This window comes from Piliocolobus tephrosceles, chromosome 4 (genome assembly GCF_002776525.5).
Source record: "Piliocolobus tephrosceles isolate RC106 chromosome 4, ASM277652v3, whole genome shotgun sequence".
Taxonomy (NCBI): Eukaryota; Metazoa; Chordata; class Mammalia; order Primates; family Cercopithecidae; genus Piliocolobus; species Piliocolobus tephrosceles.
Window position 1 is genome coordinate 106,818,898 of NC_045437.1, and position 13,494 is coordinate 106,832,391.

The window sequence follows — 13,494 nt, forward strand, 5'->3', positions numbered from 1 at the left end:
CTTTGAGATGAAGTGTTCTACAGGCCAAACCCAATCCCTAGAGTCAGTCAAACTGCTTCCTTATACATCTTCTGTTGTGCTGGGTTGGGAGAAGAATTGTTAAATGTTCCTGAGGAAAAACATAATGTTGGCATCAATGGTGATATTGATGTGTTGTCGTTTGACTAGAGTTCTTTTATTTTAGTAAACTAAAGAGTGAAAATTAGCTTGTGTAACATAAACTCAAAACAAAAAGGTAGGCCATGATCTATTAAAAGAGGAGAGAGTTTGATTATATATTTCTTCACAAAAGAAGCAGATGCATCTTTTTGAAGATGCTTGCCGGCACCACTATTCATAAATGTGTGTGCAACAGATAGTCTAATTGCCTCATTTATAGTAGTAGGACATACTGATTTCCTTTCACATTATTTACCCATCCATTGAGTTTTGGAGTAGACAGGGAGAATGCATTTCAATCCTGAGGGCTGCTTGTTTTAAACATTGCCTCTGTCTCCATGACAAGTGTTTTATTGTCACTTCTGACTAGATTCCTATTTTAGTTGTCATTTGTCTGTCTTTTCAGGGTTTGTGAGTTTCAGTGAAGGTTCTATGAATATTTTTTAAACCCTTCAGTTATCATGACTCTTCAAAAATCAGCTAGTGTATTCTGTATTCCTTCATGAGTGAAGAAGATAAACTGGAAACTATTCTGTGGCTTATTCCTGTGCATCATCCTGCAATCATTTACCTCTGTGTAGCGTTTCCCTTTCATGTAATATGAACCCACAGGATTGTTACAGTCTCTCGGTTAGGTAGGTAAGACTGACTTTCATTCACTCATTTATTTATTCATGCATATATTTATTGAGCACTGATGTGTCAGGCATTGGGCTCCATTCCAGGTATACAAAACATCAGTCCTTGTGTTCTAGAAGCTTCTAGAAGTTCCCTTCTATTGGGAAAAAAAATCTAATGTAGATGGTCTCTGACTTATGATAGTTTGACTTAAGATTTTTTGACTTTATGATGGTGCAAAAGTGATACTCATTCAGTAGAAACTGTACTTTGAGTACTCGTACAAACATTTTGTCTTTCACTTTCAGTATAGTATTCAGTAAATTATATGAGATATTTAACACTTTTCTCATAAAATAGGCTTTACATTAGATGAGTTTGCCCAACTGTAAGCAAATGTAGGTGTTTTGAGCACATTTAAAGCAAGCTAGGACAAGCTCTGATGTTCAGTATGTTAGGCTGATTAAATGCATTTTGATGTGATATTTTCAACTTGCAATGGGTTTATGAGGATGTGATCCCATTGTAAGTTGAGGAGCATCTGTACTATAATGTAAGTGACTCAGTCTGTTTGTACTGCTATAACAAAATATCTTAGACTGTGTCATTTATAAACAATAGAAATTTATTTTCACAGTTCTGGATGCTGGGAAGTCCAAGATCAAGGTGCCAGCAGATTCAGTGTCTGGTGAGGGCTTGCTCTCTGCTTCCAAGGTGGGCCTTAGCCTTGCTATTGGGAGGAACAGGATGAGGGGCAAGACCTTGTCTCTACATGGCAGAAGACAAGGAAGAGACAAGCAAGCTCCTTCAATCATATATATATCATATATATATAAAGTATATATTATATATATATAAAGTTTATATATATAAAGTATATATACACACACACACACGCACATACACTTTAAGTTCAGGGATACATATGCAGAACGTGCAGATTTGTTACATAGGTATACAAGTGCCATGGTGGTTTGCTGCACCCATCAACCCATCATCTACATTAGGTATTTTTCCTAAAGCTATCTCTCCCCGAGCCATCCACCCCCCGACAGGCCCCAGTGTGTGATGTTCCCCTCCCTGTGTCCATGTGTTCTCATTGTTCAACTCCCACTTATGAATGAGAACATGCTGTGTTTGGTTTTCTGTTCAATCATTTTTATAAGGGCACTAATTCCATTCAGGACAGAGCCCTCAGGACCTAATCACCTCCCAAAGGCCCACTTCTTAGTACTATCACATTGGAAATGAAGTTCCAGCACAGGAATTCTGGGAGGACACCAACACTCAGATCAAAGCAGTAAGTATGTTGAAAGTGTGGATAGAGAAGCAGGGAAGGATTATTAAAATCAGCATGAGGAATAGAAAAAAGTTTCACCAAGAAGCCAGAATTTAGGGTAAAATGTGGAAAGAAAAATGTTTTCCAGGTTGAGTGAGGATATCAAAGTAGGGGAAGAGGAATACTATTGCCATTGCTTTATAGATAAAGAAACCAAGGTCAACGAGGCCACAAAGCTGCCACATGTAAATGCAAGTGCTTAAACTGAGATATGTTCATGCTGTTTTTGTTACACCCCACTATACCAATCAGCAACTCATTAGATTGATTTTTCAAATTTTCTTTAATACATTCTATAAGAGCAAGAGTAGTGTATTCATTCCTTCATCTTAAGTATGAAAAGGCATTGAAGTCTTAAGGAGTGAAAGTGCAGTTTGCATTTGTGATTTTTATTTTGCATATTATTTTTCTGAAGTATAAATAAAATATTATAAAGTATTAGCCTTACAAATTGAACATACCTATGATCAAGAAATAGAACACAAACTTCTTCACAGCCTCCCTCATGTCAATGCATAGTAATTATAGTTCCAACAAATTAACTACTATTCTAGTATCTTCTATCTCAATAAATTAGTTTAACATGTTTTTAGAGCTTTATAAAAATGGAATCATATAATATGCATTCCTTGTATTGGGCTTCTTGTTCTCAAAATTATTCACCCAAGTCACAGCATGTAGCAGTAGTCTGATGTTCCTCATTGTTCTATAATATTCCATTGTAGGAATATAGTACAACTTATATATTCTATTATCTATGAAGCTTTAGGTTGTTTCCACTAGGGGTCTATGATAAATCATTCTTGTAAGACAATTTGTGCAGGTCTCTGGTGCACATATATGCACATGCTTTTGGGTATACCTCTAGAAGTAGAACTTAGAGTTTATAGAATATGAATATATATAGCTTTAGTAATTACTGCCACATGGTTTTCAATCCAGGCCAATTACTCTGTGTCTGTTATTATAAATACTATTTTCTTTGTGTCTTGTTTAATCAATCTTTTCTTGTTCCAAGGTCATGAATATATTCTCCTATATATTCTTCTAGAATTATTTTTGTTTTATCTTTCAAATAGAGGTCTACAATCTATCTGAAATGAATTTTTGTATACAATGAATAGTGTGGTGAAAATGCACTTTTTCCCCCCATATGGATGCTCAATTGATCTGGTGCTCTTTATTGAAAAGGTCATCCTTTCCCCATTGTAGTGGAGCTTTTATCAAATTTCAGGAGACATCATGTAAATATAAGTATAATTATAAATTTTCTACTCTCTTTCATTGGTTTCTAATTGTCTATTCAGATGACAAAACAATGTTCCCTTAACTACTGAAACTTTATTATATCTTAATCTCTGGTGCTATAAAACCTCTTATTTGGTTATTCTTCTTCAGGATAGTTTTTCTTATTCTTGGCTCTTGCCATTTCCATAGAAAAGCTGTAATTTTATTTGGAATTGTACTGAATCAGAAAAAGGAAGCTTTAGAATAATAAATATTCCAGTCCATAAATGAGATATATCGCTCCATGTATTTAGCTATTTTTAAATTTCTCTCTGTCTTTTATTCTTTTGTGTAGAGGTCTTATATATCTTTAATTTATTCCTGGACATTTGAATATTTTTTATGCTATTGTAAAACCTCTGATTAAAAAATTACTTCCTAATTATATGCACTATTGTATATATATATTCTTTATTTATTTAAATACTGAGTTTTTATCCAGAAACATTGTTAGATTTATTTCTTAATTTGTTAATTGTAGTTTAAGAATTTTTCAGTGCTCATAATTATATATTCTATGAATAAGAGCGGTTGATTTCTTTTCTTACTTTCCAAGATATTTTATTTGTATTTATATCTTTTATTTATTTGTATTTTCTATTGTACTACCTAGGACCTCCAGTATAATTCAAAGGGTCAATAATAACTGATATCCTTGTTTTGTTCTTGAGCTTAGGCAAAGTGAAAGCTTTTAATATGTCACCATTAAACTCCTATTAAATTCCTATTAAACATGATATTTGCTATAGAAGTTTTCCATAGCCTGTAATCAGATTAAAGATACGCTATTCTATTCCAGTTTGCTAAAAGTAGCGTATCTACAAGGTAGATAAATCACCCCTCCTCCCTTTAGGAGGAGCAGATAAAAGTTGACAATAATTTCTGGAAATGTTATTTCAATATAGCTCCCTCCTGGACAGTGGCACATGGGAAAACAGTGAATTTTTCTACAAAAAAAGTAGAAGAAAAGATGAGAGGGATGGACAGAGAGATTTCTGCTCTTTCTTTTTCTTTCCTGGGTTCCCTTTCTCCTACCATCAACTTTTTTCCCTTAATTTCCACTGTAGATTGCAGCTCATGTGTGCCCTTGACATATTGAATAGAGAAGCATTCTTGTAGCTATTTCATAGTCTGTTTTAGCTAAGAAACCACTTTTAATTTGCAGTGTGTGATCGGTGACCAGCTCAGCCAATGCTGTTTCATGAGCCACTGTGGCAGATGCCTGTTGACCTCACATCCAAGGGAACAAGGTAAGCTCTGATGCTTCACAGCTCCCCTCTGGAACATTCTGCACCAACCTCTCACATTTTCAAGTAACAGCTGTGCTGTTGGAGTCTCAGTGATTAACAACGTATCAAACCATTCCCCTGGAACTCTCCAGAACTGCCTCTCATGGGGCACCTGATGGATCTCTACTTCACAGATGGCTTATCAGTTCATCAAGTTATTACTTGCTTTTCTGTCTCCATTTCTCCTGTGTGTATTTTAGGGAAAAAAATCTCCAGATCCTTTGATAGGTGTTTCATCTTTGTTAACACAGCACTTGGCAATGAATCTTTATAATATTAGCTGCGTGCTGGACTAGCCCTATCCCTGGATTCATTTTGAGACTCTGTAACTCCACATTTGCTTTCTTAGGAAAGCTCAAGATTATTTATTTTCTTGGTGGAAATCCTTGGCATATTTCTGCCTAGAGGAAGAGCAAAATCAATATGTCCTACAGTTTTATTAAGTTTCTTTAAGAACAGGATATCTGATCTGCTGGCTGGAGTTGGTTAATCACCATCCTGTACAAATGCATCTTTGAATGGTGGCTTCCCCACATGTTTTTCAGTTGTCACTGGTAGTGGGATGCTATTTCATTTCTTAATCCTATATAAAGAATAATTGTTGCTCTTAGCCACATATCAATATCTTTTGGTATAACCCCAAACCAGCCAAAGTTAGACTATTTTCTTATTCAGTATTTTGTCTTTTTAACCTGCCACATACTATGGTTTAATTTTTCTTCTGTTTCTTCCTACGGGTCTAATTGTGGCAATCTTTTCTATCTGCCACTCAGCCCATACCAGTTTGCAATAAAAGTCATGTAAGATTTCATGGCATGTATCCAATGTCACCATAGTGAAATCCATGTATAAAAGTTTTGGGACAAACTGAAACATGCTGCCTCAAATTTCCGTGATCTACTGGGGAAAATCATTCAGCAGTTTGGACAAACCCTTCCACATTAGGCGTACTCTCAGTGCTGCCTGGAATCATTCTCCATGCAGCTAGTGAACTGCTTCTCTCTTTTATCTCAATAGCTCTTCTCAACTTTGACTAACACCCTCTTCAAATCCTTTCCTCTGCCATATCCTCTCTTACTCTCAGGATACGATCATACCTTCAAATTCACTGAGAAAACAAACAAAAATAATAACTTCCTCATGCCTACAACCTCAAAACACTTACAAAATGTATTTCCATCAGGACCCAGGATTTCAGTGTTTTCTATTTTCCATAAAAGATTGTCCCTCTTGCTGCCCAAGTCTAATCCATCCATCCAACTACTTGCATTGTAGTGTGTCCTCTGACTTGACAGAGGCCTTGGATCATTAGCCATCCATTTTTCTTTCTCTGTGTTTTGTTTGATCCCTTCTACATACAAACATGTTTTTTAGAAAAATTTCCTCTGATGCCCCATTGCCCTTTAGCTACTGTTCTGTATCTCTTTCTCTTTGCAGCCAAGCTTCTTGAGAAGACTTGTCTATTCTTACACTATCTCCCTTCCTCATTTGCCATTTACTGTTCAACTGATAATACTTTTTCTTCTGTCCGTCGAAAAGCAATGAAATTATTTCCAACAATTAACTTTATATTACTAAATAGAGTGGATATATATTTTTTTCTTTAGTTATTTAACACTGATAACAGTTTCCTCCTTTCTAAAACTGCTCTTTTGAGTTTCACAAAGGTTTTCTTAGCTAGATTTTCTGCTTTGTCTCTGGACAGTTCTCTCAGTATCTGTCACTAGCTCCTTTTCTTGCGATCTCTTTAAAATGACAATTCTCCTAGTTTGATCCCAAAGGTGGGTACATTTTTCTACACTGGCTTCTACAATCACTCATATTTGCATGACTGTTAACTCTACAAATACAGCTCATTCCTTTCTGAGAATTTCACCCTCATTTTCACTCAGCAATCTCTTAGTCACCAGAACTCAACATGTCCTAAACTAGTCTCATCATACTTGGCCCTATGCAGACTGCTTTGGTATTTATGGTAAGGAATAGCACACTGGGGCCCAGAAGGTGTTATTAGCCATAATTTTTCCCTTTTAGTCAGTATATCTTTATATTGTTTTATCTCATAAACATAGCATAAAATCTCTTCATTCTCATTGTCATTGCCTTATTTCACCTAATTGCATGTGCAACTCTCTACTTAGAATTTTTTATCCTTCAGTTTGACCTCACCAAACTGAATGCACTCACCATTACTGAAATGATTCTTCTAAAATGTGAACACATGTTAATTTTCAAAAAATGTATCAATTGATTTGATGCAAGTGTAATAAAAAGTATAACTTTTTAAAATGAATTGGACAAGGTAACTCTGAAGTAGGCATAGAATAGCAAAGAGCTCAGAGCAACCAAAGTATTTACGAAGAAGAAGAGGTTCACTGGCTGCTATGACAGCATACCCGAGAGTGGGTAATTTATAATGAAAGGAAGTTTATTTATCTCTTAGTTATGCAGGCTGGGAAGCTCAAGGAGCATGGCCACAGCATCTTCTTGGCAAGCAGGCACTGATCCATTTCCAAGACAGCTAATTTAGTCTTGAGAGTGAGAACTCACTACTATTAGAAAACACAGGTCATTTCTGAGGGATCCACCCCATGACCAGAACACCTCCCGTTAGGCCCCACCTCCTAACACTGCCACACTGGGGATGATCATGAGCTGATTTCAACATGACTTTTGGTGTGGACAAATCATATCCAAACCATAACATGAGCCCTAAGAAGACTTACCTTACGGATACCAAGGTTTATTGAAAGCCATAACTAAGGCTCTGTATGGCCTCAGGGACAGGTAAAACAACCAATGACACATAATAGAAAATTCAGGAATAGACCTGTTCATAAATGAAATTATGATATTTGACAGAAGTGGTCTATTTTTTAGGTGCAATGAAGAAACCAGAAATCATTCAGTATTTTAAGTAGGAGGAATTTAAAACAGGAAGATATGCACAAATTATTGAAGGGCTGGAAGGGCAAATATATGGGAAAAGAAGGTGCCATTAGCTGTATGATCCACTGCCACAGCCATCTGTAGAGGTTATTCAGAGGTCAGCAAACTGTCGGACATGCCTGCTGAGGTCACAGCATCCCCAAACTGCAGCCCCAAGACTGTGACTACCATATATGTAAAACCTCACACCTACCCAGGTCTGTATTTCCTCTGCAATTATTGTTACGAGTGAATTGTTTCTACCGCCCTACTGTCTTCCAAATTTGTGTAAGTGCATTTTTTTTGACAGCACTGTATCTTAAACCTTATTGGCAAAGAAGTTTGGAAAATTCAGCTCCTGGGTTTCTAGCTCTTGTGATACAAAGGAGACTAAGAAGGGAAAATCAATGGGTCCCAGGGGCCATAGAAAACATGTGGCACAGGGGTGTTAAAGATCAATGAAGAAAGGAAGAATTGTTCAATAAACAGTGCTGGGACAACTGAGCATTCATTCAAAAAACTAAAATTGAATTCCTGTCTTATGCTATACACTAGAGTCAACTTAAACAGATAAGGACTTTTGCTAAAAGGAAAACTTTAGGAAGAGAATATAGAAAAATATTGTTCTAGTTTTGGAATAAGGAATATTTTATTAAAACAAGGTAACAGGAGAGGGGCCAAGATGGCTGACTAGAAGCAGCTGGTGTGCCCTGCTGTCATGGAGAGAAGGAAGAGTGGGGAGTAAACACTAGCTCCTCAACTGGATCATCCAGGTGGTCACATTGGGATTCATCAGGGAAGCAACATGACCCATGGAGAATGGAGAAGAGTGAAACAGGAAAACTGCCCACTTGGGAGTGACATGGGGTCAAGAGAGGTCTCCCAAGGCAGGGAAATGGTGAGTGAGTGAGAATCCCTGGGCACCCACATTTCTGCCATGGACCTTTGTAACCCTGGGCTCAGGAGATCACCTGTGTTATCTCTGACCCCCTCCCCCCTCCACCACTGGGGCCTCCAGTCTGACACAAAAGCTACGCAGTCTGGGCAGAGCTGCTGCAGAGACACACACAAAGTCCCAGGGGGCTTGGATCCCCAGGCACCCTAGGACCAGCAGCTACAGCTCTGGCAATGGGAGAGGCTGGGCTCCCTTGCACACACCCAGGATAGGGGCAAAATCTACGGGGCTGAGCAGCGGAAGGATGGTAGGCTTTGTCTTCACTGTATCTCACTGAACAAGGCCCATTGGCCTGGGACCCTGGTGTGGCCACCACAACACCATCTGGGCTCTCTGGCCAACAGCATCTCTGCGCTTCCCTGGGATGTAGTTCCTAGAGGTAGGAGGTCTACCACCATTTTTGCTGCTCTGGATTCATCATATGGAGAGGAGCCTAGCCTCTCTTCCCTGTGAGTCCCTACTACCCAACTTCTCACTAGCTTGGGACCACAGAGCAGCTGCCCCGCCCCTAGCTGAGCACACTCACTGGTAGTGGCTCTGGGTTTCCCAGGGGTGGAGCTCCCAGGGACAAGTGACAGCTTCTTTGCCACTGCCACTGCAGCAGTTCTGCCCTTGCTGCTTTTGGACTGGGGAAAGAACACAGAGCCTGAAGTCTTCATTTGCACTTCCAGTATGCCACAGTCGCCACGCGAAGAGGAGCCCAGTCTCTCTTCCCTGTGAGTCCTTGACCCCCCACTATTCACCAAGCAAAGTCCCCAGCTTGTGCCAGCAGCACAGCCGCCCCACACCCTCCGCCGAACATTTCCATTGGTAGTGCTGTGTTCCTGTGAGATGGAGCTCCCAGAGGCAACTGAAAGCCCCTCTGCCACTGCCAGTGCAGTGGTACCCACCTTGTGGCCCTCAGACTGGGGAAAGAACAAAGACCCTGAGCACTTTATCCACACCTCCAGCAGGCCACAGATGCCCTAAGGAGAAGAGGTCAGTGGGTCTTCCCTGTGAACCCCCACCCTGCCTGCTTGTCAACAGGTAGGGCCCCCTAGCTTGGCCCACAACACAGCCACTCAACTGTAGGCTGGTTGCATAGATTGGTAGTGGCTCTGGGTTTCTCTGGGGTGGAGGTCCAAAAGACAAGTGAAAGGCTTTCTGTCCCAGCCACTGTGAAGGTCCCTTCTGCTGCCTGCAAGCTGGGGAGACAACATAAACCCTGAGATCACCCCAAAGCTGCAGTGTGTAGGCTGGGGGTGCCATGCTGAGATCTGCAGCTAGCACTAGAGTAGGGGAGGAACCTGTACTTTCAGAGCACTGAGAGGGGGTATGGCTGCAACTTTATAGAAAGACAGAGGAGCCATGTAGCGGAGCAAGAGCCGACCTACTGGTCACTATACTTTAGCATCATCTACAGGATCATAGTGCAAACTTCAACACCAAAAGTACTTTGCATCATCTACAGGATCATAGTGCAAACTTCAACACCAAAAGTACTTTGCTAATATACCCACTTGTGAAACCAAGGACAAGAACTCAGCTACAAATAATAAAAACCTTGCAGAAAGCCTCAGCCCTCTGAAAATATCCAGAAATGAAGTCAACTGACTATACTTGAATTACTCAGTTAACAAAACATCGGTCCACACAGATGAGGAGGAACCAACGCAAGAAATCTGGCAATTCAAAAAGTCAGAGTGGTTTTTTTTTTTACCTCCAAATGAGCACACTAGTTCCCTAGCAAGTGTTCTTAACAAGGCTGAAATGGCTAAAATGACACCGAATTCAAAATATGGACAGGAATGAAGATTACTGAGGTTCAGGAGAAAGTCAAAACCCAATCCAGGGATTCTAAGGATTACAATAAAATGTTACAGAAGCTGAGAGACAAAATGGCCATTATAAGAAAGAATGAAACTAATCTGAGAGAGCTAAAAAACACACCATAAGAATTTCATAACACAATTGCAATTATTAACAGCAGAACACACCAAGCTGTAGAAAGAATCTCAGAACTTGAAGACTGGCTCTCCAAAGTAACTCGGTCAGACAAAAATTAAAAAAAAAAAAAAAAAAAGAGAATAAAAACAATGAAATAAGTCTCCGAGGAACATGGAGAAACATGGGATTATGTAAAGAGACCAAATCTACACTTGTTGGCATCCCAAACAGAGAGAGAGAAGTCAAGCAACTTGAAAAACGTACTTTAGCATATTGTACATTAAAATTTCCCTAACCTCACTAGAGAGTCCAACATTCATTCAAATTCAAGAAATGCAGAGAATGTCTGTGAGATACCACACAAATGACCATCCCTAAGATACATGATCTTTAGATTCTCCAAGGATGGCATGAAATAAAAAAAATATTAAAGGGAGTTAGAGAGAAAGGGCAGATCACCTACAAAGGGAAATCCATTAGGCTAATAGTAGAGCTTTCAGCATAAACCCTACAAGCCAGAAGAGATTGGGGTCCTGTATATTCAGCATTCTTAAAGAAAAGAAACTCCAACCAAGAATTTCATATCCAGCCAAACTAAGCTTCATAAGTGAAGGAGAAATTAGATCCTTTTCGGCCAAGCAAGTGCTAAGAAAATTGGTTAACACTAGATCTGCCTACAAGAAGTCCTTAAGGGAGTGCTAAATATGGAAACAAAAGGTCATTTTTGGCCACCACAGAAACACACTTAAGTCTACAGACCAGTGACACTGCAACCACACAATAAAATCTGCAAAATAATCAGTTAACATTATGATGACAGGATCAAATTCACACGTATCAATAGCTAACCTTAAATATAAATGGGCTAAATGCACCAATTGACCTGCCCCTTCTCTCTAGCTGCCTTTAATATTTTTTTCATTCATGTCATCCTTGGAGAATCTGAAGATCATGGGTCCTAGGGATGGTCATAACTCAGCAATTCTGTACCTAATATATACCCCCAGAGAAATTCTTCAATATGTATCTAGGTGACAGGTTCACAGCAAAGAGTTTAAAATTGGTTACACTTACACAATGGAATATTATACAGCAGTGAAAATTAATGATCCATAGCAACACTCAGTAATATATGAATCTCAGAAATCTAATGTGGAGTTATTAAAAAAAAAAGGTCCCAAAAGACCATAAGTAATATGACACCATTAGGATAATGTTTAATCCACAAAAATTAAGCAGTATATTTAGACATGCATCCCCTTTTACCAAAGCTATTTTTAAAAAGTAAAGATTAACACAAAACTCAGAATGGTGTCACTCTCCAGTTTATGTGGAGGTGGTGACATGAGATAGGAAAGGAATACATAGGTAGATGTAACTTATTCATGATGTGTTCATTGGATAGTAGGTTCATGGGAATTTAATATATTATTACACTTTACAATATAAATATATGTTAGTAAATCCTTTTGTATGTATCAGAGATAATATTAAAATATATATATATAAAGACCTATATTCTAAGATGCTCAGTTTATTCAAGAGTAAGCACTATCATTGCTTCTCAATAGCTGTTTCATTTATGTTCAACAAATGTTATGATACTAAAAAAAAAAAAAAACCTTCTTCTCTAGCATCTGTGTCACACATGTGACCACACTATTGCTAAAAACATTAATTTTCACTCAGTGCCAGAATGGCTTACTGCCCACTAAAACACAAGGCAGTGTAATGAAAGCAAATAAACTCGCTGATTTACTAAACTGGAGGAAACGTAACATACTTTGAAAAGCACCTGGGGATTTTGTGTGGTAACATCCAACAGGGGAAATAAACCTGCAAAAAAATGATAAAATAGAGCTGGGATCAGTCACTATGAGTTTTTGAACTTCTTTTGAAATCTTAGTACATTTCACTGTTGGAGGTAGTGAGAGAGAAAACAAAACAAAATAAAAGAAGAAATCGTTCTCGATCTCTCTTTTTAATCTTTGATTATCTCCCTGTTCCTTTTTGGATAAGGTTCCAATCCTCAACTTTACACACAAGGCCTCTCCTCTTAGAATCTCTAGTTTTTCTGCCTGTCCAGCCTCATCTCCTATCACATTCTTGACCTCCATCTGCTCACATCCTGCTCATAAGCCAAACTCAACTTCCTGTGGATCCCTGAGCAGGTCATGCTGTTTCATGTCTCTGTGCCTTTGTCCTGGCCCTTTGCTCTTCCTGGAAATCCCATCCTCCCAGCCTTCCCCTCACTGGCCTCTAGCTAGGAAGTCTTGCCTGATCCTGTAGCCTGAGACTCCCTTAGTCCCTTATGCGTAACTTTCTTATGGTAGCTATCACATTCCCATAAAAGTCCATTTCCCCGTCTTCTCTATTAGACCTTAAACTCTTTGGAATCAAAGATTATATACATATCTTTTGAAGTTACTACACAGTGTTACCCAGTATCTATCACTGTGTTTTATAGGAACTTGATAATTTTAGGTAAATCAATATGTAAGCAGAAAGTATCATTTTGAACCTAAATTTCTTCACTGCCTTGAGCACTCTCACTAGGGTACCCCCCCACTGACCTCACCTAGTTCACTCTCTAATGACTTTCTCAAGCACATTTCTCACTCAGTGAGCAGAAGGATTCCCTCTCTATGCACTTTTTCCTAGCAGCATCTATTCTTACTGCCATGGTATGCGTACCTCTATTTGTATCATTATTTGAATAATATGTGCTTCTCCCACTGGACTGTAAACTCTATGAGAGTAGGGGCCAGATTTGCTTTTATCATTACATTTCTACTATATGGAATAGGGTAGATTTGCAGTGAGTATTTGCTGACTTACTGAATGACTGAGTGAACCATGAGCACTGCTGGAATTCAGGATGCAAGGAGCATGTCTGATGGGCTGATAGGGGAAGCACAGCGCACTCTGTTACCTGCTTGCCTGAGCAAGGGGGACACGGCTTGTCCGGAGGTTTCCATGGGCCCTTGCAGGAC